This window comes from Amblyomma americanum, chromosome 9 (assembly GCF_052857255.1).
Source record: "Amblyomma americanum isolate KBUSLIRL-KWMA chromosome 9, ASM5285725v1, whole genome shotgun sequence".
In the NCBI taxonomy this organism is placed as follows: domain Eukaryota; kingdom Metazoa; phylum Arthropoda; class Arachnida; order Ixodida; family Ixodidae; genus Amblyomma; species Amblyomma americanum.
Window position 1 is genome coordinate 8,434,481 of NC_135505.1, and position 25,219 is coordinate 8,459,699.

At 44.5% G+C, this 25,219-nt stretch overlaps 1 pseudogene; it reads left to right on the forward strand.

The window, feature by feature from the left end:
* The first annotated feature begins 655 nt into the window (after positions 1-655).
* Positions 656-25,219, forward strand: part of LOC144105158 (uncharacterized) — a 45,895-nt pseudogene continuing 21,331 nt past the window's right edge.

Sequence of the window (25,219 nt, forward strand, 5' to 3'; positions counted from 1 at the left end):
GTTCACTGGAGAACAACATGCGCGCAGTTTTGTTTCTGGTGGACAGAAGGGGTTTTTGCGCCGACACGCGGCTGTGGAGACCACCTTCCGCAGGCCGCCGTTTCAGTGTTGATACGCTGGCGGACACACCGGCAAAATCACCCATTCCTGTGGCAGCTCCAAAGGGCATTACATGTCCGGCAGCGAGAATCACCTCGTCTTCGGAACTTTCGGTTACCCTCGGTCAACGGGCATGAGGAGCATCAGAGATTCGCCCATCTTCTTTATATGCTTGTATGATTCGGTTCACGGTGTGAGTTGACCGTCCCACCATTTCCGCAATTTGTCTTTGCGACTACCGCTTCACGCAGAGCTCGAATATACGCACACGTTCGCCGCTCGGCACCCTGGACATGGCGGTGTCTCCCACACAAGAAAGCGTCGACGATTACTGGAGCGCGGCGTGCACCGCACACATCTGCAACAAGTAGTATTTCGGAGCAGGCGGCTTCTGCAGACTGCCACATGTGTAATATCATCCTTATCCCAGCATGAATATGTTAAAAAATTTCATTAGACAAATATTACTAGTTCTACTTAAAGGTAAAACGTTTTAAAGGCGCAATGTGTAGGAATCGCAGACGGACTTTTGTTGCAAGGCGTACCGTCTGCTACCATGCCGCTGCAGCAGACGACGGTGAACCAACTGGACAATGCAGCGGGTGCGCTGGCACCGAATCCCCTTGAAAGAAGGTCTCGAAACGAGCGGTTTGAGCGTGGCGTTTAAGTTATAACCTAAATCAACATCGGCGCACTGGTTTCGTAACACATAAATATCGCATGCCTTTACGCTCCAGCCACTCGGCGCAACGGCAGTTACCCATTTTGTTTGAAGACGAGGCAGACGAACTCGGCAACTTAATAAGGAGTGCTCGACTCTTACGTCGGCTGCCCGTTTGGCAGGGCTAGGCGCAAGCGTCAAATTCACTATCCTACGTGCCGTTCTGCCACTGCTGGTACAGTGCCATGATGCTTCTGAGCAAATTAAGGGCGAAAAGGCAAATCCTCCTGCTATTTGAATGCGTTTATTACGCGTTGTAAATGCTAATATTCTCACGCAATGGCGAGATAATCGTTGGACAGCTAATGACTGGCATGGGAGAGGGCAGGTAGTTCTGCGGAAGAGTCACCCGAGCAAAGAAACCGCGTCCAGGCCTCCTAGGTGGCATGCATATACAGGCTCTTTCACCTTTAAAAACGTATAAAAATATAGGTTTTTTAGTTGAGAGCTTTTTTCCCCACAGCATGTAAGCGGTGTAGTACATTCGAATGCACTTAAGGCGTGATAACTAGCAGGCTGCTTAACTATTTTTAAATATTCGACTCTTCAGTTATACCTGTTACGCTCTTTAATCATTCGTAGGCTGTATGTAGCCAACCGTAAGTAATATCCATATTAGTTCCTTGACTTTTAAGAACGCAATTACCCAGAGCGCTGTAGCCCAACAAATTTTGGCTACTTCGCCTATTTACGTGCTGTGGAGACATTGCTTTGCCAGAAATCTTTTTGAAAGCGCATGCAATTTGGCGCGATGTAGGTAGAATTGGAGGGGCAACAGCGCCGACAACAGTCCCTTTTAAAGGGGCAACAGTCCCTTTTAAAATCATGAAGTCTGCTTGATCTTGCGACCCCAGACTGACGTATCATCTTTGAGGAGAAGCTTAAGCACCTAGATACACTTGCCAAGGTCCTTAATGAAGCTGCGAAAATGCTATACGAGCCAATGGTAATACATAGCTGTTTCTTTAAGCCGGTAGCGGCATAGATGACCAGAGCTCGTAGTTTTTCAGGGGCGAGCCGGATGCCTTTTTTGTTGACGTGTTCAAGGTATGCCAATTTATGAAATGCAGAAACCCTTCTTTGGTTCTAGCGGTAGGCCTGCTAGATACCAGGTTTAGAAAAATAGCTTGAGTCGGGTATGGTGTTCGTCTCAAGCAGCCGCACAGAATATATGTTGTCATGGAGGGAAACAAGCGCCATTTTCTCCTTTTGGGGGCCGATGACGTTTCTATAAGGCAATTAAGCCTGACTGGTGTATTTCAGAGGTCGAACGAAGTATTACTCAATTGGTTTAGGTCGTTCAAGTGAAGAACCCTTCTCCGCGTCTTTTGGGTCACGCGATACGCGTCATTGTACTTTTTAAGGCGCCAAAACCACACACACACACACACACACACACAAGGGAATTGTACGGGACAGAGCGCCAGTACGCGTCAGTAGCCGTGAAACTGTGCGTTCCTTTCAAGCTGTCCAAAGCGGGACGATGCAGGCTATACACAACACGAGTGCTGCTCTTAGGTTTTATACTGTCCGTGCAAAACCAGACTGACCAGCCTTTCTTAAAAATACGGCTTGTGACTAGTAAGGGCTGCGGGAAAACAGTCAGGCTTCACATATCCAAACAATTTGAGTGAGCAAGGGAGCAGCTGCAGGATGCAGACGCGTCTAAAGGGCCTCGTCTTTTTTGTGCAGGCTTTTGCTGCATGCGGCGGTCCCTCCTACGAAGATACAGCTTCACCGGAATTACCCTGTACCTTCCACCATGGTTTGCGTGCACCTGTCTTGACCATAGTCACAAGTCACAGTTCAGCGTTGAATTCAAGCTTTGCGAACTTATTAGAACATTTCCGTGCGTTTCACGGACACGACAGAGTGACATCGACATCATTGGACGCATCGGGAAACGCCCCCCAGGCGTTCTTCGTCAGTGAGCAAGGGAGCAGCTGCAGGATGCAGACGCGTCTAAAGTGCCTCGTCTTTTTTTGTGCAGGCTTTTGCTGCATGCGGCGGTCCCTCCTACGAAGATACAGCTTCACCGGAATTACCCTGTACCTTCCACCGTGGTTCGCGTGCACCTGGCTTGACCATAGTCACAAGTCACAGTTCAGCGTTGCATTCAAGCTTTGCGAACTTATCGGAACATTTCCGTGCGCTTCACGGACACGACAGAGTGACATCGACATCGTTGGACGCATCGGGAAACGCCCCCCAGGCGTTCTTCGTCAGTGAGCAAGGGAGCAGCTGCAGGATGCAGACGCGTCTAAAGTGCCTCGTCTTTTTTGTGCAGGTCAGTAACAAGCAACGCCTTGCATTTAAAAGTGATTCTTTGTGTTTGGTTGTGCTCCCTTGCTCAGAGGTGCTATGCGAGTGTGTTGCGGGTTGCTTTGACTTATTTTGCCTACTGGAGTTCTTGTTGAGTGGGGACGTTGAAACCAATCCAGGCCCCACCTTGTCAGTGTCTGATCAGTTGGAAACCATTATTGAAAATCAGAAAGTGTCTGCAATTGAGCTGAAATCTATCAGGGAGAATTTGGACGGTCATATATGAGACTCAAACCGGAGGCTGGCTTCTATTGAAGAAAAAATAGAATCTTTCACACAGACAATAAAGAGGGTAGAGGAATGTGAGAGTACTGTTCTGGAGCTGCGTGAACAAATTGCATCATTGTGTAGCAAGGTTGATGACCTGGAATATCGCTCTCGGCGTAATAACTTGATTATCTTTGGGATCAAGGAAGACGGTGCAGAAACCCCGAAGAGCCTTAGGGATGCTGTGTTAACAGAAGTGTTTGAAGAAAAACTAGGTATTACCGTCGGGAGCGTTGAACGCATACACCGCTTCAGCAGGCAATTAGAAGATAAGGATCGACCAGTGGTAATGCGGTTCTTCGATTTTAATGAAAAAATGAACCTTCTTAGGAATGCGAAGAAGCTGAAAGGCTCAGGTATGTCACTATCTGAGGACTACCCGTTTAGAATTCAAAAAGTACGGAAGCTGCTGTGGTCTACCGTTAAAGATAATTGCAGACCTGAGGATAAGGCTTACCTAAAATTTGACAAGCTAGTTTTGAACGGTGACACATACGTCTGGGATGACGAAAGGAATGAAAGACGGAAACTTACCATTTCAAAAGAACGCACGGAAGATTCCGAAGGCGAATATTCTGGCAGTGTCAGTGTTGCCTCAACGACACGTATTGTCACATGGAATCAGAAACGAAAGACTTATAAATGACTAGCTGATAATACCAGACTATTACGATTCGTTTCCTTTAACGCTCAAAGCATCGCAAATAAGACAGCCGAATTCGAAGCACTCCTTTACGACCTGGACCCGCACATTACGTTTCTGACAGAAACCTGGCTTCATTCTGAAATCCCTGATGGCTCAATTGTTCCCCCCGCCTACAGAATATTGCGATGCGACAGAGCGACACGTGGAGGTGGAGTCGCGATAGTGCTTAAAGAAAGTATATCTTCTGTGATGCTGCCGGGTATTCCTAACCACGAAAGTCTTTTTTGCAAGATTGATTTCTGTGGCAACACTATTGTATTAGGCGTAGTATATCGACCTCCTAATGCGGATGTCACCTTTCTTGAAGAGCTGTGCGATTACGTTCAACGCTTCCGGGGCGACCGAGTGAAGTTGATTTTAGGTGGCGATTTCTACTTGCCTGATATAGATTGGATCCACATGAGTGCTATGCGTGCCAATTCTGGTCATTCTGAGCTCCTTTTGGACACTGCTTTCACATGTAATCTGACCCAGATTGTTGACAGACCAACCAGGATCTGTGCCTCTGCATCGCACATTCTTGACTTATTGTTCATTAGCTCTGCCCTTATGTGTGTTTCTGTTGATGTTTTGAAGGGTGTATCTGATCATAATCTTGTTTCCTGTGTTTTTCCCTATCGGCTTATGTTGACAGCAAAAAGCGTCCCATTGTTGTGAAGAATTTTAATTGAGCTGATGATGTAGGAATTTTGGATTTTTTAGAGACCCACCTTGACAGCTTTAGGGCTGAGGAGAATGTAAATGTGTTATGGTGCATGTTTAAAAAGATATGCCTCGATTGCTTGACAATGTACGTTCCTAGTGTTATTAAGAAAAAAAAACATAACCCATGGATTACGCGGGAAGTCATCCACACCAAACGTAAGCTAAAGCGAATGCGGCAGTCAAGTATTCGTAATAAGTCCTAATAAGAGTATGATAGGCAGTCTATTAAGAAATAAGATCAAGCAAGCTAGGGACTCCTTTTTTAATGTTACGCTTGGGCGTTTTCTCAGTGAAGCACCGGAAAAGTTCTGGCGATACATTAATGCTAATAAACAACGCAATGTGTCATTAACAGTTAATGTGTCTCCTCTAACAGGGTCAAAAGATATTGCTGATGTGTTTAATGAGTATTTTCAATCAGTGTATACCTATAAAAACTCGACTTTTCCTTCTAAGCCAGACGGCTACACTTCTTTAATGCCAGATGTTACTATCTCCCGCGAAGGTATTTTGAATCTTCTTCTGAAGCTTGACGTTAAAAAGTCTAGCGGGCCTGATAACATCCCTTCAACTTTTCTCCGCCGTTACGCAGAATGGTTATCGCATTACCTGGAAGTTATTTTCAAAGCCTGTTTGTCTCAGTGCGCAGTCCCATCAGAATGGAAAACCGCACGTGTCGTACCCGTTTTTAAAGGCAATGAGCCATCTTGCGTATCTAATTATCGCCCAATATCTTTGGTCTCGACCAGTTGCAAAATGTTCGAGCATGTGATCTGCCGAGCTTTGACAGAATTTCTGGAGTCGACCCATTTCTTGTGTGATCAGCAACATGGATTTAGGCGAGGTTTATCTACCGTCTCACAACTGATAACCACGTGCCATGATTTTTTTATTGCAGTTAACAACAAACAACAAATGGACGCTGTTTTTCTTGACTTCGCCAAAGCCTTGGATAAGGTGTCGCACACCAAACTCATAGGAAAGCTTTACACTGCCGGAATCAATCCTAACATTATTGACCTTATTAGAGCCTACTTAGAAGACAGATTTCAATACGTTCATGTTGGCGATGAGTACTCTGATGCACTTCCGGTTTCATCTGGTGTTCCGCAAGGATCTGTTCTGGGGCCTATCCTATTTTTAATTTACGTAAATGACATAATTAATGTGGTTGATTCCGAAGTTAGAGTTAAACTATTTGCTGATGACTGCGTTTTATACTCCCTAGTTAACTCCACAGCGGACCAAATTAAGCTTAACAGTAACCTGCAGAAGATCTCAAACTGGTGCAACCAATGGGGTATGCTTCTTAACGTTAATAAATGTTTGGTACTTAGAATTTGTAAAAAGAAAACTGTTCTGACTCATCCATATTGTATAGCTGGCGTTCCACTTCCAGAATCCTCGTCTGTAAAATACCTTGGAGTCCAGATATCTAATCACCTAAACTGGGATGCCCACATCGATATTATTTGCGGGAAAGCACTGAAGACTCTATGGTGTTTGAGGCGTAAACTGCCAAATGCCCCAAAACACGTGAAACTGGCAGCGTATAAGGCTTTGGTGCGGCCTCGTCTGGAATATGCCTGTTGTTTATGGGACCCATTTACTGCCAAGAATATTTCCAATTTAGAAAGAGTGCAAAGAATCGCAGCCCGTTTCATTTGCAACAGATACAAACGAACAGATAGTGTAACAGCTATGATCAAATCTATTGGCCTAGAATCCCTGCAGACAAGGCGCACTGAAGCTAGGTTGAAATTTCTGTACCTAATATATAATAATCTCATTAAAATAAACGCTCATGATTATATTACTCCTGTTTCGAGAGCAGGTACGCGTTTTAACCATGGCAAAATGCTACAAGAATTTCGTGCATATTCTAATACAGTTAAACACTCATTTTTTGTAAAATCGATTACAGACTGGAATGAACTCCCGAAGTGTGTAGTGAATAGCCCGAATGTAGAAATGTTTGTTGACACTTTGAGAGCCTTTTGTATGTGAAATCCTTGTTTTTTGCTTTTTTTTCGCATCATCTGTTCGCTTTTGAATGTCGCTAGTCTATATATATATCTTGTTTATTTTTTACTTGTACCTTTGTTCACCCCTGCTTGGAGTCAAGCGACTCCGCAGTATAAATAAATAAAAAAAAATAAAAATTTCCTTTGCAGGGGGGGGGGGGGGGTAGCGAAGGTGCCACTCGGCGAAGCTGACAATGAATGGAGCCTGGGCCCTAAGAGCCGACGCGATGCTTTGTACAACTGCATGTCGCCCAGTTTCTGCAGGAAAACGGCAGTGCACTGGAAATACTGCTTGAGGAGTGCTGACCCCGAGTACACCTAGTTATCTAAAAACTGCGGTTCAAATTAAACTTTTCTCATGACTGATTAGCACATTGAAAACGAGTATCTGTAGCTTCAGTAGGCAAGCACAGGAGAGAGAAGTGGTAGAGGAACGGCAGGGAGGTTAACCAGTAAAATGTTCCGGTTGGCTACGCTACACTGGGGAAGAGGGATGAGGGGGCGTAAAAGATTAGGAAGTAGAGCAATGTGTTGTGTATCTAGCACGACAAACAACGACAAACGCACGGAAAGTCGCAGGTCGCCGCAGCTGTAGCCTGTACATCTTGAGGGCTGCCGAACGCTTCGATCTGAGGGAACACATCTTCAGTTCCATCACTAATACGAGGCAGACAGGCAGCGCAGACGTTCCAGTGTTTAGAAAGGCTGCTTGCCATTGCGGCTGATAATGTACACACAGGAGACTACTTGAAAGCCTGCTAACATCGGCACCTTTCAAAAGCTTTCAAGAAACACGGCACCAGGATGAATCTGTTCCTCTCGCGACGAGGAAGCACATTTATTTATTTATTTATTCATTACAATACCCTTAGAGCCCGCAGGGCGTTATAGAGGGGCGAGTGAAAAAGAAAAAATTACATAGTAAAAATACAAGCAAAAGGCAAAAAAAGACAAAAATCGTGAGGCCGATGCTTGTTCGATGACATACTTGGTGATACTGAAGACGTTGGCGTGGAAAAACGAGGACAAGCGTAGACAAAGACGAGAGCGCTACTCAAAACTGAAGGTTTATTCCAGATATATGCTCGAATAAATAGTGAAACTACAAGAACAAAAAAAAAATGTCATGACATCACGTTAATCCCAATGATTTGGTCAAAAAGAGATACTTCATATCAGAGAAGCGCACGGAAGTCTGACTGACGCACCTATCTCCACTGATGCGAATATGGAAGGCTTGCAAGAGCTCACGAGTGAGTTGCTCCCTGTGTCTGAATAGGATGGTCGTTTTATCGAAAAGAGGTTTGCACTGGATATTCTTTTTCTTGTCGTTCGTGCTATACGTGCGGCAATGTTTAGGGAGATTACCAAGGGAATCTCCCCCGAGTAATCTTTGGTGCTCTCCTAATCTGTCGTTGACGCATCGTCCAGTCTGGCCGATGTATAGTGCGCCACACGATAGCGGCAATTTGTACACACCCTCCCTGGCACAGGTAACGAACGGGGCTTTGTGTTTGATGCTGCATTCATTTTTGTTTTTCATGCCGTTCTTTCGCCTTCTTTCATCCGGCTGTGCACCGGTGAACAGACTGCTCCCAACATTCGAGGTACGGAAAACAGAACTGGAATGCTGCAATCCATAACTACAGCGCAAACGACAGGACAGTTATGGATCATCGTAAACACCAACTCGCCCAACAAATGCTTTTGTCGAATGCTGCAATGCCCTGCTACATTTTTAAGCCCATGTGCCGGCGTGTGCACGTATGGTATGATGGCGAAACTTCGACGCTCTGTTTCCCGGAGTTTAGGTCGCGTCCCATCCTTGACCCACCTTACCAATCTTCCACAAGCTTCCACAATTATATGCTGAGGGTACCCGCTTTCTTTCAGCCTCTTCACCTGGGACTCGACGCCTTCCTTGATAGCATGAGAGCAACACTTGGTGATGGCCGCTTTTAGACAGGAAGTGACTATTCCGTTCTATATGACTTTGGAGTGACCGGATGAATAATCAAGCAATGCTTTTTTGGCCCTAGGGTGGTATGCCCAACAAACATGTTTGGGGCGAAAATGCAAAGACAGATCTAGGAACTGGAGCCTTCCATCTCTTGGTACTTCTACTGTGAAATTGAGACCAGGGCCGCACTCCTTAAAAAGATTTAGCACATTGACGACGGTGCGTTGCTGGTTGGGCTCAGAAGACAATACTAAGTAGTCATCAACATACCGACATGCCTTCAAAATTATCCCTCCTGATTTCTTTTCTATGGCTTTATCGACCTTATCCAGAAAAATGTTGCCAAGGATGGGGGCTACGCGAGACCCGATACAAACACCAGTTCGCTGTACGAAAAATTTCTCGTTCCACCCTATGACCGTTGATTTGAGATAAAACGTGAGTATCTCCAAAAAAGACCCAACAGATACACCACATCGGGACACGAATGCGGCCTCGTCGTTGTGCTCCATAATGCATTCCTGGACACTTTTTATCATCTCGTTACTTGGCATTGAGTAGTAAAAAATCCTCAATGTCCACGCTGAAAGAGTTACACTTTCCTGGGTTGCTGTTGCTGAGAAGACTGACCACTGCCTCAGAATTTGCAACCATGAAAGGGTCCTACACGTTCAGGGTCGCCAGATGCTTCTGAAGGTACATGACCATCAGTAATTGCCACGTGTTCCGCGGGGACACGATTGCTCGGAACGGAATTCCTTCCTTGTGGAATTTTGCCGTAAAAAACGCAGCTAGGTGAGGATCTTGAGCTTTCTTGATGCCACTCGCTAGTTTCTCTAGGTTGTGGCGGAGCACCAAAGCGACAGCTGCTTCCTTTATCTTCTTCTCCTTGTCAATTTGTCTTAAGTTCTTTGCGATAGCTACCTCGGCTTTCTCCGCGAACAATCCTCCAGGAATCAGCACGAATCCACTTAGCTTACCCGCACAAAGTACTCGCAACCCAGCAGATGTCAAGAAGTCGACAAGCCGTGCTTTGCTTCAACTTTTTCTTTTTTTCTTCGCATGGGTGATACTTGGCGATAAGTGGTTTGAAGGTTGACGCGTTTTCAATGCAGGCGATATGGGGTGGAGGGTGGTTCCACTCAGTGCTAGTCTTCGGTAAGAAAGAATTAAAAAGCGCATTCGTTTTACAGGTTAGGATGGCAACTTTATGCGGATGATCAACACGTGATGATACGTATGAAGGTGTAGAAGAAACAATCTCCTGTTTTAGTGTCTCGTTATGAAATAAAATGCTGTGGAAAAGACTGAGGCGTGAAATCTTTCGACGAACTCTGAGATTAGTCAGGCCAAGTTTCCATTTCATTAAAGAAACATTAGCCGTGCAAGAATAATTGGAACGGATGAAGCGAACTGGCTGATTCTGAATAGATTCTATAGGATCGACTAAGGTGAGTTGTGCGGGGTCCCATATTTATGATGCGTATTCTAGCTTTGGCCGTATTAGTGTTTGATATAAAAGTAACTTCAGATCAGATGGAGCCTGAGAGAAGTTTCTGCATCTGTAACCATGGGCATGGTTTGCGTCGATAATAAGATATTCTGTATGCATGCACCAGGATAATTTGTTAGTGATGTGAACACCCAGATATTCATAACATATTTATAAGATAGGTTCACCTCGAACAGGGTGTCACTGATGATGGATAATAGGCTCCTGCAGTACCACTGCACAGGTCACACCTACATCTGCTTCATCAGTTCATCAGGTGCTGTTTTGATGCTGTGCCGAATTTGCATTTAGCAATGAGGGAGTGCTGAACCCGGTACACTTCAGGGTGCTGCTAAAAGACCATGCAAATGTTGGGCACCGGCCGTAGCAACTAAGGGGAGCGCATTGCCAGACACCTCTCAAAGACATTCGCAGTCGCCTCGAATCAATACCAACCAGTTGGTTTTATCGTGCGAAAGAACGCAATCACATCGACGAGGGAACATAGTGCGGTAGGTGTTGCTGAAGTAAGTGAAGTGAGTTCACATTTTGATACTTTACCTGTGCGCATTGCAAGTGAATGTGCACCGCAGCAGCTTTGAAGTTTTCCTTCAGTATTTATTTAAGAGCTCGCTGAGTGCAGTCGCAAGAGTAATGGCCACAAGAGAGGAAACTATATAACTGATGTATCATACCGGTACTCACCTATCGGGCTGAAACGTGGAGGCTAACGAAACGGGTTCAGCGACAACGCCGCAAGTAGTGTAATGAAAACTGATAGCTGTAACGTTAGGAGTCAGTAACAGAGCAGAGCGGGTCAGGATACCAACGAGAGTTGATAATATTCTAGTCAAATCAAGGATAAATGGTCATGGGCAGGGCATCATGTGCGAAGGCTAGGTAACCGGTGGTCGTTAATGGTAAAGGATTGGTTTCTAAGAGAAGGCAAGCGTGTCACGGGGCGGCACAGAGACAGATGGTTGGATAGGATTAGAAAGTATCAGTGGATAAGCTGCCTGGAGCTGTAACAGGGCCAGGTTAATTAGACGAATATAGGAGAAACATCGGCCTTGCAGTGGACACTGTTAGGGTGAAGACGATGTTAATGAAGATGACTAAAGATTAGGGTAAGCAGCATAAATTCGTGGAACTTTCAACATCAACCTTCGTCAAGTAAGAGTCATACACTCAAAGTGTGGTGTCGTTAAATGTAGAAATTTTGTGGAACAAGGTAGGGAAGAGGTTCCGAACGATTCTGTGACAGTGCCACCAGCACAGCGATGCGGCTTCTCTAAAGCGCTAATTCTTTTTTTCAATGAGGCTAACACACAGCTGATATCCGTACCAGACCACGTCACACAATGCTATATGTTACTAGCCCTCAATTTCATATCACCAGAAAGTAGCTGGCGTAAAGCTGCTACGTTGCTAGACGGCTAGGAGTTCACCGTTCTTATCACAGCATAAGGTGGTACTCCCCAAAGCTGTCTTCCTCAGAACGAAATAGGCGTCTGAACGAGGCACGTCGCAGGGTTTTAGCTGAGGTTGTTGCCTAAACAACATTGAGGGTCACTTATATTTACTCCGCTCACGCATCATTTAGTCTAATAGTTGTGACTGTTTTCACCCCGTTTAGGAACGAGGTGCAAACTGCATTCCCATATTCAAATGCACTTGCTCCACTTTGCACCGGACTAGTCCCGAGCAAGACAACATCGTATCATTCACAAAAATGTACAAGTTCATGTACATATCGATTTCTGTAATGTTGTTATAAAAATGTTTGTTGCGCTTCTGTTATGGGTCACAACATTTTCGCGTAGTATTGCGTGCCGGCAAATAGTTGTTCAATTTAGTATTTGATATTAGTAAGTCGCACCGACTTTAGTATACCGAATTTAGTATTATACCCCTGCTACTTCGAATGCCTTCCAACCTAATGTCATTCGACTCGACTGCCGAACTTACGCTGCTACATGATGTTTCTCAACGGCATTCGGTTCGGATGACATTCGAGTCGACGGAGCTCGGCGGAGACATTCCAGATTTTGGAATGCCGTCGAAACGCGAACGCAGCCCGAACCGACCAATAGGCGTTGCCGCCGCCATCGCTTCGCCCCGCCCACAGCCGCGCGAGTGCTTTCGGCTCTATGGCTGCTCATTTTGATACCTGCTGCTCGCTTTTTCCTGCTCTTTGCTTAGCAAATAGCTCGTGTTCTGTCTACGTAAGTGCTTGAAGATAACAGTGCTCCAAAGAACATTTACCGCGTGAGCATGAAATTTCTCCAGCAGTGTGCCGATGATGTAAACTAGGAAGCGCAAAATACCGGACGATGGACAGAAAGGGACAAAAAAAGCAGGTTCACGAGCGCTAGTTTACAACATGCATCACCAACAAGCCCGGCAGCTTGCTCTCCTGTGTGCCGATGAGGACGCCTGCGCGCATATACTATTGTTTACATCGCTGCGTACGAACAGCTAGCGCTCGTTTGCATGACTTAAAACACATTCTGCGCTTTAATTCTATTAAATAATCTCATCTTTTTTGTACTGGTTGTACCCGTGGCTTGTTAAGGCAGTGCGACGATCTGTGGGAGGAAGCGCCGATACGATCGCTCGCCTGAGAAACACTTGACAGCTGGGCTACTGGCATCGTGTACGATCGGCGCTTGTCGCTAATTGTCCCGACTTCGTCCGATGCGATCAGTAGTTTATTTTAATCTGCTTTATTCAGAAGTATGATTGGGGACCAGTAGCGGTAATTGAAAAGGCATAACTTGTTATCCACAAAATAGCAACGGCGACGACTGCTGCAGGTCGTAAAGCAGTGCTCGGCGGTTTGGGTCACACCGGCGCTTCCCGGTCATCGTATGCGCGCCCTGCGAAGTGAGCAATAGTTGATTTGAGGTCACTGTTGTCAAAACTACACTCGTCGATTATTTGCGTTCGCTCAAACTTGTGAATTCGCTCTTCACAACCGCCGAATTCGAAGACGTAACCCTGCGGACTCGCTAGGCCTAGTCGTCGCGGAAGGGAAGGGAGTCGCCGTCGATTAAAATTAATTTGGCAAGCGCTTATAGCTGGTGAGTGTTCGAGAGTGCACATGTGAAATATACCCGTTCCTTTCGCTTATTAACAATATAGATAAGGTAGAAGGGCGAATATATTCACATCGTCGCCTCATCAGCGTGTTTTCGCTCAGCCGCCGGCCTGCCGAGGACATGAAGGCTGACAGTCCGCCGGTCGGATTCGTCGGATTCGTTGGCCTCAAAAACTTGTCCCACTACATTCATATATGCTGCTGTTGACTGTGATAGTGTCGTTGTCGCACTAGTGTGACCACCGCCATCGTCGTCATCGTACACTGAAAACGGTCTGAGGAAATTTGAAATGCGTTTGGAAAGTGTCGTGTAGCGCCGCGGAAGTCCGTCGAGTCCGAATGCCATTCTAAGTTGCGAATGTCATTCGAATCAGGTGTCATTCGAACGTGCCCGTGTAGCACAGGTATTAGCCTTTCTCGCGATTGCCAAAGACGATTTCTATTAGCGTTTGTCGTGATGACGCTCTGCCGCCTTCATATTAGCAGCAGGATTTTTTTGTTTCATAGAGATAACATGCCAATTTTCCTCGTAATAAGGTGCACGTGCACTTGCGGATCTTATAAACCTAATAAGTACCACAAGAAATAAAATCCTGAGACTCAGTTTCAGTTTCCCTACTTTTGGTTTCACCCCCCCCCCCCCCCTTCCCGCTATCTTCAGATAAATGAAATCGTTTCCTAAAGTATTGACAAAATGTCTCCATTTGTCTTTCATTTAGCACAAAGGATAACTGATCCATTTGAAAGGGTACTCCAAATGACATTGTACCCTGGAGCCTAAGAGGAATCTCAACGAGGCCTGTCTGCGCGAGTTCACATCCCAAAGGAAACCATCGAATCGACGCCTCCAGTCTGCCTCTGAAGAGATCGTGTACGAATTTCAAAAAAAAGCTGTCGCTCAAGTGGTCTCCTGAAGGTGAAACTTGACCAGGACATTTATCGATGGGCTTTTCACGGGAAAGGCCAACCATTAGAAAAAAAATGGCTACTCTGTGAGGAGCAAGACTTCTCCAGGCTCCAACTTCCGTCTGCATGGTCGATACGGGAAACGAAACTTGGGAACACGGCGGCGATTGAGTTTCCAATCAGAATTAAGGGTGGGGTAACACTTCAGAAGTCCTGCAAGAGGTTTCCTTGCGGATTTCCTCGTGAGACCATGAAGGTTTTTATCGTGACAAAGATCATTGCTGGCGCATCGTAATACAGTAATAAGTGTTTATTCCCATGGAGTTCTACTTTTGTTCTATTTGTTTTGTTTTCGCGTTATTTTGGCTTGTTTTCTACAACGTGTCACCTGTTTAGCTCACTGAGTGTTACTGTCTCTATTCCACTGCTATGACTCCTTGTTCGTCAAATTTTCTAGTTTTATTTAGTTTGTTGTTTATAGCTCCACGAAATGGCCACGCCAGATAACCATACAATCTTGTCTGCTACCTTTGACAGTTGCAGTGTCACATTCGCGCTGACCAATGAGACAGCTATAAAGACAAGACACGAGAAGGACCTTCTTCGAAAGACATACTTTGAAACTGTGCAATCATTTTTGCCCCTGTATGCAAGGCTTCCCATTATGGGTAAATATTTTGAAGACCGGTTTACGTCACTCTGCAATATTGCGGATACGCGCTACAGTAATTTGACGGGCCGTGCGAAAGCGTCCTTCTTAAAAAATAAAAGTTCATAAAGATTCACTTCGAGTCTCAATCTAGCCCACCTGAAACGAATACCGGAGAATCCATAGGGAGCATCATAATTTCTGCGTTGCAAAAAGAACTCGAAAGAGTAGGAACAGTTTCAGAAAAGGCCATAAATGAGCTCAGAGACACCGTCTCTGCCTCTAAGTACTAAGCTTCTTAACCTAGAGCAGGAGAATGAAAAGCTGAAATCCGAAAAAACTACAATGCTACTGAACAAAGGAATAATGGTAGGCGAGGGGTGCAAAAAAACAGACCGAAGGAAGCTTAATGCCGCTGGATATTCTTCCATCGCGCAAGCACTTGACGCTGTACTGGAGAGCTACGGCTTAGATGTATGCCAGCGTCTCGTAACTGACTTAAAAGGCCTGCTGCATAAAGTAACATTCAATGAAAATGGCGAAATTATTTGTGATTGCGGTGTAAAAAGAGGTTTCTGCAGCAATGGTCAAGTTAACTATAATGCCCTTTCTTCTCCAAACAAAAAAAAGCTTGCGAGAAGTTGCAGCCCTCTTGGACGTACATTTTGTCAGTAACGTTTTCTGGGAGCACCTCTCTGCGAGCGTCCCTAATCTGCCGACCATAAGGCTAATAAATTCTTACAGAGAGCACCTAGATAGCAGGATAACTGTCTTCAAGACACCAGGTACCTCACCTGGCGCTCAGGTTTCGTTTGAGGAAGACTTGGCGTTAGGTGCGCAAGAGCTAGGTAAAGATGTAGGCATAAGTGTGACAGAAATCTCCACCGAGGCACTCCTTGGAAAAATAGAGGGTGATGGCTGCGTTGTGAGTAGACGCATGACCTGGACAACATTATCATTCGTCATCATTTGCAAAACGCGGCAGCTACAAAGCCATAACCTTCATCGCCTTCTCGGTGTTGCGAAGATCTCGGAGGGTTATTTTGAAATAAGAGAGGCTTTTCGGGATTTGATAAAAGAAATTAAGGTTGTCGCACGAAGGGGTAGCATATCTGTAGGGGACCACGTGATTCCGATTCGCATCTGTCTAGGGTCAGATTTGGCATTTTTGCTTCTTGTTCAGGGTCTGCAGTCTGCTGCATCACATTATCCTTGTCCATTTTGTCGAGCAAACCCACAGACAAGGTGCTCAGTTCTGACAAGTAACAGGAGCTTTAATGAGCCTCCTTTGATCCGCACTTTTGAGAACATGAAAGCTGATTGCTGCGCAGAGGCGAACGGGATGAAAAACGTGCCATTGTTTAACTTCGACTCTGGTTTAATAATTCCTGATGTATTGCACATGAAGTTAAGAATAGTTAACCGCCTTGTAGATGGATTGCTTTCAGAAGCAGAAGACAGAGATTACCGTGAAAAAGTCCGCAACCAACGTTGTATGACCATACACGTTCAGGACATCGTTGACGCCATAAATAACTGTGGGATTAAATTTCATGTCTGGGAAGCCAATGAAGGAAACAAGGGAAAAGCATTCACGTCGGTTTCGGGGGGCGATTGTGAGCGCCTGCTGAAGGCTTTGCCTGAAAAACTGGCCGGGAAATTGCACCCTCAAACAGAGGAAAAAACTTTGCTCCTTTGAAAGCTTATGCGGAAAATTTTGTACCACCTGGAAAATGATGTTGAAGGTCGCAGCATAGAAAGAGAAACCTCAGAATTCTTTCACACGTTCTTAGAATTAGGAGCCCAAGGTTTCGAAGGCTATGGTGGCGATAGAGTTACGCCGTACATTCATATTCTCGCGCACCACCCTTCCGCAAAGCACGAAAGGTTCAAGTGCCTTGGTTGGTTTTCAAGCCAAGGGTTAGAGAAAATACGACGTGCTAAAGCATCTACACCATGGGAAGTCTAACAAGTGGAATGCAACCGCTGACGCTCTCAAGCTGGCGAAAAGGCTTGAAGTGAGTGAGAATATCAGACTAAGCCGTGCATATAAAAAGCGGGACCAAGAGTATTGGTTTGAGGGACTTATTCAAGAGACACGGGCGAAGAGGCTACGCTGTGCAGAAGAAAAAGTGAGCGAAGGAAACTGTCTACAAAATGTGGACGACATGGATGCAGGAGAATTGCGCACTTAGCTTCAGCCTATGGGAATGTCGACGAAAGTCAAATCAATAGAAAAACTTCGCAACCTCGTAAGGAAAAAAAAAGAATAGCAATGATTGTAGCCATAGGAGGAGATAACAATTATGTGGTGAGATGTGCCTTTTAGTTTTGCCTGTTTCCTCCTAATTTATAGTGCTGTGTTGTACCTCTAGTTTAGAAAGTGCATCACTGCTTGAAGATGAAGAGTACTGTTCCTGATTCCTTATGTAACCTGCCCCTAAAGGAGTGTTCGGTGTGTACTAAAAATAGTGTATTTGTATTATGTGACTCTTTACCTGCCATATATGCCCTGAGCAATTTTTTGGTGTAATATAAATGTGATATGTGTGTTTTGTAAGTGTTGCCGTTGCCACTTTTAAAATGATCTTTTGGCTTGTCTTTTGCGTAAGAAAATTCTTTTATGTAAACAAACCATGGAAAACCGATTTATAACGCAATCAATACAGCTAGAAAAAGTACTTGGGGGGGGGGGGGGTGCTTTGAAAATGAACATTCACACACGCCTTTAAGTTCTGCGGGGCAGCAAAGAAAGATTTTGCAGCGAATTTAAGAAAACTGATTGGGCGTATCGGGCGTAGATCATATGATACTGGCATCAAGTGCACAATGCGCACAAACAGGCTCGAGAAAAGTGACGACAGCAGTACTACGCACATTCAATGCCATCATTTATGGTCATTAGTAGTCCTTCTTTGCTGACTCATTTTGTTTGGCAACCGATTAAAAGTTTGCCTTGTTCTTTATTCTTTTCGCAAAGTATTGCTTCTTTGGTATGCCATGTTGCTGTGAAGTGTGTTTAGTTATATTCATATTCGTTACGTTTGGAGTGCATCGTTCTGGTTGTACATGTAACATGAACACAAGGTAATGATGCTATGTGATTCTGACTGTACAGATTTTGTTTCCAAATGTTGTATAAAAAGCGTATAATAAAATATTTTATGTCGGCACTATAGCCCTTGTCCTTGCCTTTTTGCGGGGAAGTTATAACCCCTTCCGCACCAGCTATCAGATAGTGTGACAAGTGCAAGTTTATTGACAGCGACGCCATGAAAATAGGCCTATTACATTTGCTCGATTTCCTCCCCAAAGGTGCAAAGGAGGAAAGAAATATAACCTCCAGTGCTTCGAATATTACTGTAAACGTAACAGATCACTTCCCATGAGTGTTATCGTTACGAAGGCTTCCCCTTCATTCATGGTAATTGTTTGACATTGTGCTTTCCGCTACGTGCTATAATGACATCCCCGCCTGCTATAATGACATCCCCGCCTATTTGATATTCTCATTAACTTTGTAACATAGAATGCAATTCGTGACTTATTTTATTGTTATACATTCCTTTTTAGCGTCTGGTTATTTTTGTTGAGCTCTACCTCTCTATTAAAATTGTATTTGGTTTGATTTACCAAACGCTGCTGCTTCCAAAGTAAGCGATAGTATTGTTCAGTGCAGTATAATTAGTTTTTCACGTGACCACAGAAATCAAAGCTGCTGCAGGCAGAGTAATCTGGGAACTGGGAAAAGCTACAATGAAATGATACAAATTCGTTCCATTACGGGCTATGAGGGACAGCGCACTGGAGCGCTTCCAACTAATTCGACCCCCCGGGGGTAAACAGCCGGAGCGTTGTTGCATTTCGCGTACGCTGAAATGTGGGCATAGCGGCTGGGTCCTGAGCCGGCCTTACATCACCCGGCACCCTGTGCAAGACTTTGCCACCCCCCCCCCCCACCCGCCTCTCTCTCTCTCTTTGAATGTATTTGTGGGGGTGTTTCTCTTGATTTTTATTGACCGTCCTAACGGGGGGCACTTCTAGTTTTCATTCTTTTAACAGTCTCAATGTAGTATTTGTACTGGCGTGCGCAGGACACTTAGTTGTTTTTTATTTTTCTTCCCCCTCTAATTTATACCCCTAGACATCTTTTGATCTTGCTATTGGCGGTCAATTTTTTACACGTTTTCATAGCATTTTGAAGAAGATGAATCTTAAAAGCAAGCTGCTTGCGATAACGCAACTCATCTATTATACTGGTGAAATAGAAAAATTTATTGCTTAAAATGAGTACAGCCCAGCCTCAAAGGACAGATGCAAACGTTCTTCAAAGGAGGCTCTCAAGACAGTCGCTTCAGACGATTGATATGACATCGCGAATAACCCTGTTAATCCGTGGTTAACCCTCTTGCACCTGGCGGCCCCTTGCGATGTCACTCTGGGAGGTGCGGGAGAATTAACTGCGATATCATGACAATCGGCCGACGAAGCAGCGTAGCAGCGACTGGCAGCGTAGCGGCTGGCAGCGTCGCAAATTGCGACAGCCACCATATTTACCATTTATATATACCGTTATGAACTGCTTCCTTGATGACGTCCATGTAAAAGCGCTTTTCCGTAGCACAGAAGTGGACACAATTAAATTCACCAATTTGTTTGCAAAAATGGAAAAAAGTTGGCGGTATCTTGCGGTATCTTTAAAAGCGAAGTTTCGTACCTCAAAAGCGAAGCCTCATTTTTTCAGTTGTGTTACACAGGATGGATCCCGGCAATACCTCATGCATGCATATTACAGAAGTCAGAATGAAAGGACCGCAAAAAAAAGTCACCGATAGCTGCAGCAATAAAAGTATGAATAGTGATCATGCGTGAAATTTTTCATTCATACATTCATACTAATATATTTTCTATAGAAACGAGCACATTTATTAAAATTAGTTGACCGAAACAAAAGGTTCTGAACACAGGTTAGAACTCTAAGTGCAAACTCGAGTCACCATATTCGGACAACGCTAGAGTCACTAATTTGAAAGCATTACAGGTGAACGTGACAGTAATAACCAGAACGTCTATCTAGACGCTATTTGCTTCTAGACTCCGAATTCTGTGTTCTGCCCGACAACAGCTCAACAGCTTCAGAATGTTTCTGAGTAAAGCTATATCAAATTTTCTTAAATAAGTAATAAAAGAATAAACTTAAACATTTATATCCGCGAATACTTTTTGATGTCGGCCGTTTGAATGCCGCTACGCTCTTTAAAAGCAACAAGAATAGCTAAAATTCAGGCGAGCTAGCTCTCATACCCTAATATATCATGATAACACGCCCCAATAAACTTTTTAGATAATATCAAAGGGCTGACAATTTGCAAAGTTGCTCCACGACAAGCATATATGAACAGCCGCGATTACTTTATGTAGCTGCGTTAATGCATGGTCATCGTAACAACCTTCTTTATTTAAAGCTCCGGTCGAGACACTGGGTTCGAGCTCTGACATGTGTTCTTGTCTGCAAGGCAAAATTCACCCGATAAAAAGGTAAGCGTCGAAATGGACGCAACTTCAGCAGTCCGAACCATTTCTGCAGCGTAGCTCGCTACCGGGCACCATCTTTCATATTTTAGGCAATATCAGGCTTCAATTAAAAGGCCTCAGGAAGCTTCTTGATCAGAGCTATGCCAGATCGTTGCACACCATTTCAAACACAATATATTTTGGCCTCCTCCCGCAAGCAGTATCGTATAATATTCAAACGCGCTGGGAAGCTGGTGTATTAATAGCATAGGACTGAAACTTCGGCACATTCCTCAGCTAAGTGTGTATTACACAAATCCCCGAAGCATTTATGTAGGTTTTTTTGTTCACGTTTTACAATTTTTTTTTTGCACCCCTTCCCATTCAGTTACGCTCCCTGTCGCCGCCACTGCCGGTAGATGGCGCAAGCAGTAGGTGTCCCAGAAAGCTGGGCATGTGAATTCGCATGGCGAAAAGTACTAATGATTACCTGATTCGATTTCTATATATTGATAACCAAGCAGTGATCAGAAAACCATTTAGTTTGATATGCGTCCCCAGTCGGTAGGAGAAGACTGTACTATAATCAAACGTTATTCGAAATGACCAGCGCGGAAACAGACAGGGACACGAGAAGAAAACACTGACGACCCCCGTTTGTTTCCGCGCTGGTCATTTCGAATCATGTCCCACCAACTAGCCCAATCGGCAATTTTGATTGATCAAACGTGGTTAGGTGGCTACGATTGACTACTCTATTTAACATAGTTGTGATGCAAGTCAGTGACGCTGGAGGCACAAAAAAATATTGTGAGGTAACAAGAGCTAATATGAACAATCATGCCTTTAAGATATTTTGTCAATATACATCTTCCTGATTGAACTAAAGTTATCCTTAGAAGCATTCAGAGGAAGACAATTTTGCTAAATGCAATCTGCCAGAATAGGCCCTTTATAAACCAGTTGCAAGTGTAAAGAATCTTACTTTAGGACCAGGCTATACATGCTCTAACGCCAAAGTAGTTGCATACAAGCAATTTGAATACTATACCCCTAATTTTATGCTGGGTCTGTACTGCACAATTTTCACGCAAAGTAGCGGAAAGTATGTGCCATAAAACAGACCTCTGCTTGCTGAAACCTACAAATAAATACTGGGTTTTTAAGGCAGGAAATAATTTAAAAAGTTACTTCTGCAGGTTTTGAACTTCAGGCTAGTTATTTCAAACATATTCCCTCACCTGCAATGATTGAAGTTTCAGCAAATAACATTTCCATTGTAACAGTGGAAACGCTCTCTTATTTGAGGAACGATTTTTCAAAAAGCCTGCGTTTTTTGGCGGCTGTCAAGTAGCCCTGATAAAGAGAAACCAGTCACGACACACAACCAAGCCCCCGTAGCACATTTTCAACTATACCCTCATGATGTAGCTTTAAAGTAAGCGTTAAGCAATACAAATACAAATCCCTTGATTTTCTTCATGATTTATTACTGGTGTATACATACAAATATAACCGTACAAGATGTGGAGTGCATGGTACAGAGAGAGCAGGCAGATGGATAACTAAGTGGATAAGATAAAGACGTTTGTGAGGTTAAGGTGGCCATAGCTGGAACAGGACATGATTAACTGGAGAGGTGTAGGAGATGCGTTCGACCTGCAGTGAATGTAGTCAGGCTGCTGCTGATGATGATGATGACAAACACTGTAGTATTGCTCCAGGGGCGGCCGAGTGAAAGCAGCCATGACTCAGTGGCTTGAAAATGACGTAAGAGGATTGACTGGACAAAGAATAGGAATTTATAGACTCAACGACTATTATGTGTCTTACGAGTGCATGCACATGAGAGGTGATAGCAGTGCGGACGCAGCTGCCATCGAGTTCTGAGTCTGTCGAGATAACACATGGGGGTCAGGTATTCCCTGCTTTGCTGCCGAAGGCAAAATCGTTAGCGAGTGGAGTTGCCTTGCTGTTCATTGTCCATATCTACTGCTCAAAGTAAATGAAACTACGGTATAAAATATACAGCATTTCATATTATGCTTTGGCCAACTGCAGTGAGAATGAAACAGACTAGAGACTTGTCTTATGATGTTTGCACTCTTTACGTTGCACCAGAGGAAATTAAATTTGTATACAGTTGACCTACTGCTTGCCAGTGTCCTAGAAGAAAAGAATCCATATCTCAGAAAGTCTATCGAGAGAATACTGATGCTGCATGTGCATTTCTCTGAACTGTTCTGAAATATGCCGAAGTTACCAATTTTTTTACTGCCCCATTAAATACTGTAATCTTTGCAAGGAATATGAGGTTAATGGACTGGGAAAAAAGTCAGGAATGGTACCTTTGGTACTCGGCACTTGGACAAACAGCTGACCCACTGGGCGTCCCCAGGGGCTCTGCTACCAGGCGCCCCTAGCAACAGTAGCCAATTGTGCAGATCCAAAGGAACCATGCGAATGATTGCCGAAAAGTAAAGTTTATGGACAACAGATGCATGAACACAAAACAGTTTTCCAACGTTGTTTCAGTGAAATGAATGGTTTCAAATTTCTAGACCATATCTCGTAGTAAACAAATTATCAGAAGACCATCTCGTGCGCAGAATCATCTCAAAATATATTCGACACGCAGTACCAACATGGACAGATTGTGCTTAATTGAATCCAAAAGTTTACGCTGATCGACCAATGTTACTTCAAATAGAGACAGCAAGCGCATGCACGTTGTACTGATGTTACCGTTAGCATAACATGCGACGAGACGAAGGGTTACAATACAAACAAAAACCGCTTTAAAAATTTGAAAACAAAAGGCTCACCTGCTCACAAGCTCGCCAAACCGGAGACGGTGCCGAGTGGCTGCCGCCAAAGGCACTCGCAATTCGCAGAAACAATAAAAATGCAGTGCCGCTCACTTTCCTTGAGCAATTTCAGTCGATTAAACTTCCAACTGTTCGCACCGACTACACAATTAACCTCTGCAAGCATGTCTACAAGTTGGGCGCGCAGGCACTCTATTTGCAATTTACAGAGCTGCACGGGAAATTCATAGCGCCATTCGCGTATTCTCGTTCATTCTCACGTTGAAAACGTCGGCAGAAACATATAAAATGTATTTATTTGTACGGTAGCTTTTTTAGCTGACAGCCTGAATGGTTTGATATATTAAGTATTTTTCTTTTCGTTGCATGAACGTTATTACCACCAGCTGCAGCGCAGCTTGGCCATGGCTAGCTATGGCGATGTCGAAGCGCTAGCCAAGCCCGCAGTCGGAACCATGCGCGCAGTTAGCGCAGTGTGGAGTTGAATGAACAGGTGCTTTGGAATGGTTTTTGTTCTTCCGTGTTCGCTGCGTGCGTCCTGCACGTTGTGTGTCGTTAGTGTATGTGTATGTGTGTATGTGTGTGGCCCGAACGCTGCATTGGGGTGTACAACCGCTTGCTGTCCCGTGCGGCATCGGTGCGTAGTAAAACGATCATGCAGAATGTGCGTTACAATGCCAGTGGCCCTGCACGAAAGAGGTGACTAGAAGCCGACGGAAAAGCTGCTCTCCCTCGTGGGACTGCAAGAATCTGGCGAGTAACAGTCGACGCGCGCTTCGGTGGATGATTTCGTTTACCACGCCAAAAAAATTCAGCACTGGCCAATAGCACTGATGAGCTGCTGCCGCATCATGATAAACACCTGTGTGATGTTTGTTACAGGCTTGTTGGATGTGAATGTGGCCATGAGTGGTATTCGTCGAGCAGCAGCCCTCAGGGCGTGGCACCAGTGGATAGCTGAAGACGATTACTGTTTGCCCGCACCCTGGCGCCTCGCATTCAACCGCGTGCTTTGGCGTTAATTATTTATATCTGAATTTCACATGTAGTTGAACTGCCCCAATTATTACAGCTGCATCGTTCAAACCTACCTTCTCAAAAGTCCCCTTTTTCATTTTTTTAGGGAGGGGGTGGTGGTGTAATTACCGTCTGCTCAAATTTAATGCCACTATTATTTTTAGCTTATTTTCTAAACATGTGCCGTGGTGGCACATTCTCGCCTCTTGGTTGCACTGTAAGCAATGCATTTATTCGGCAGAAGTTTATTTGCTGTTGCGTTCGCACAAAGTTAATGATTGTCATTGTAATGTGGTGCCATGTTCAAAGAAAACATATTATTGTACACTCTCCTTGCAGAATGTGTAATGAGGTAACAAATTACTGAGCAGCGAGTATGCACTGTGGTAAATGCGAGAAACGTTAGTGAATTTCTTCACACTTGACCTGTTCAGTTGAGGTTAGTAATTACGTATCCCTTAGTGCCTGCTGCTTTCCAGTGTAGGGGCGAGAGGCATATCAAACTCAACTTAGCAGCTTTTTCCTCTCAACTCTCGACTGGTCAACATGGTAAAATAAGCCGAACATAATTCGTGCTTGCTCAGACCTAGCATAAGACTACATTTCACTTATTTACTCTCAGGGCGGATCAGCGTCGAAGAGAGGAGTGAGTGACTAACATAAATACATGTGTGGATAGATTAATTAAGATGATTATACAGAGGAGACTTGAAGGCATCGGATTGCGTGATGGACACAACGAAGGGAGAGAAGATCTCACAGTTGGAAACATAGAAAAGTATAGATCTGCGTGAGTTTGTACGCGACTTAAGGTGAACACTACGAAAAAATTAAGCCGCCGAGGACTCAGGCCAGAGTTAAAACTGTAGTTTAACAGAGGAAAGCACCTCCCAGCAAGACAAAATAAGC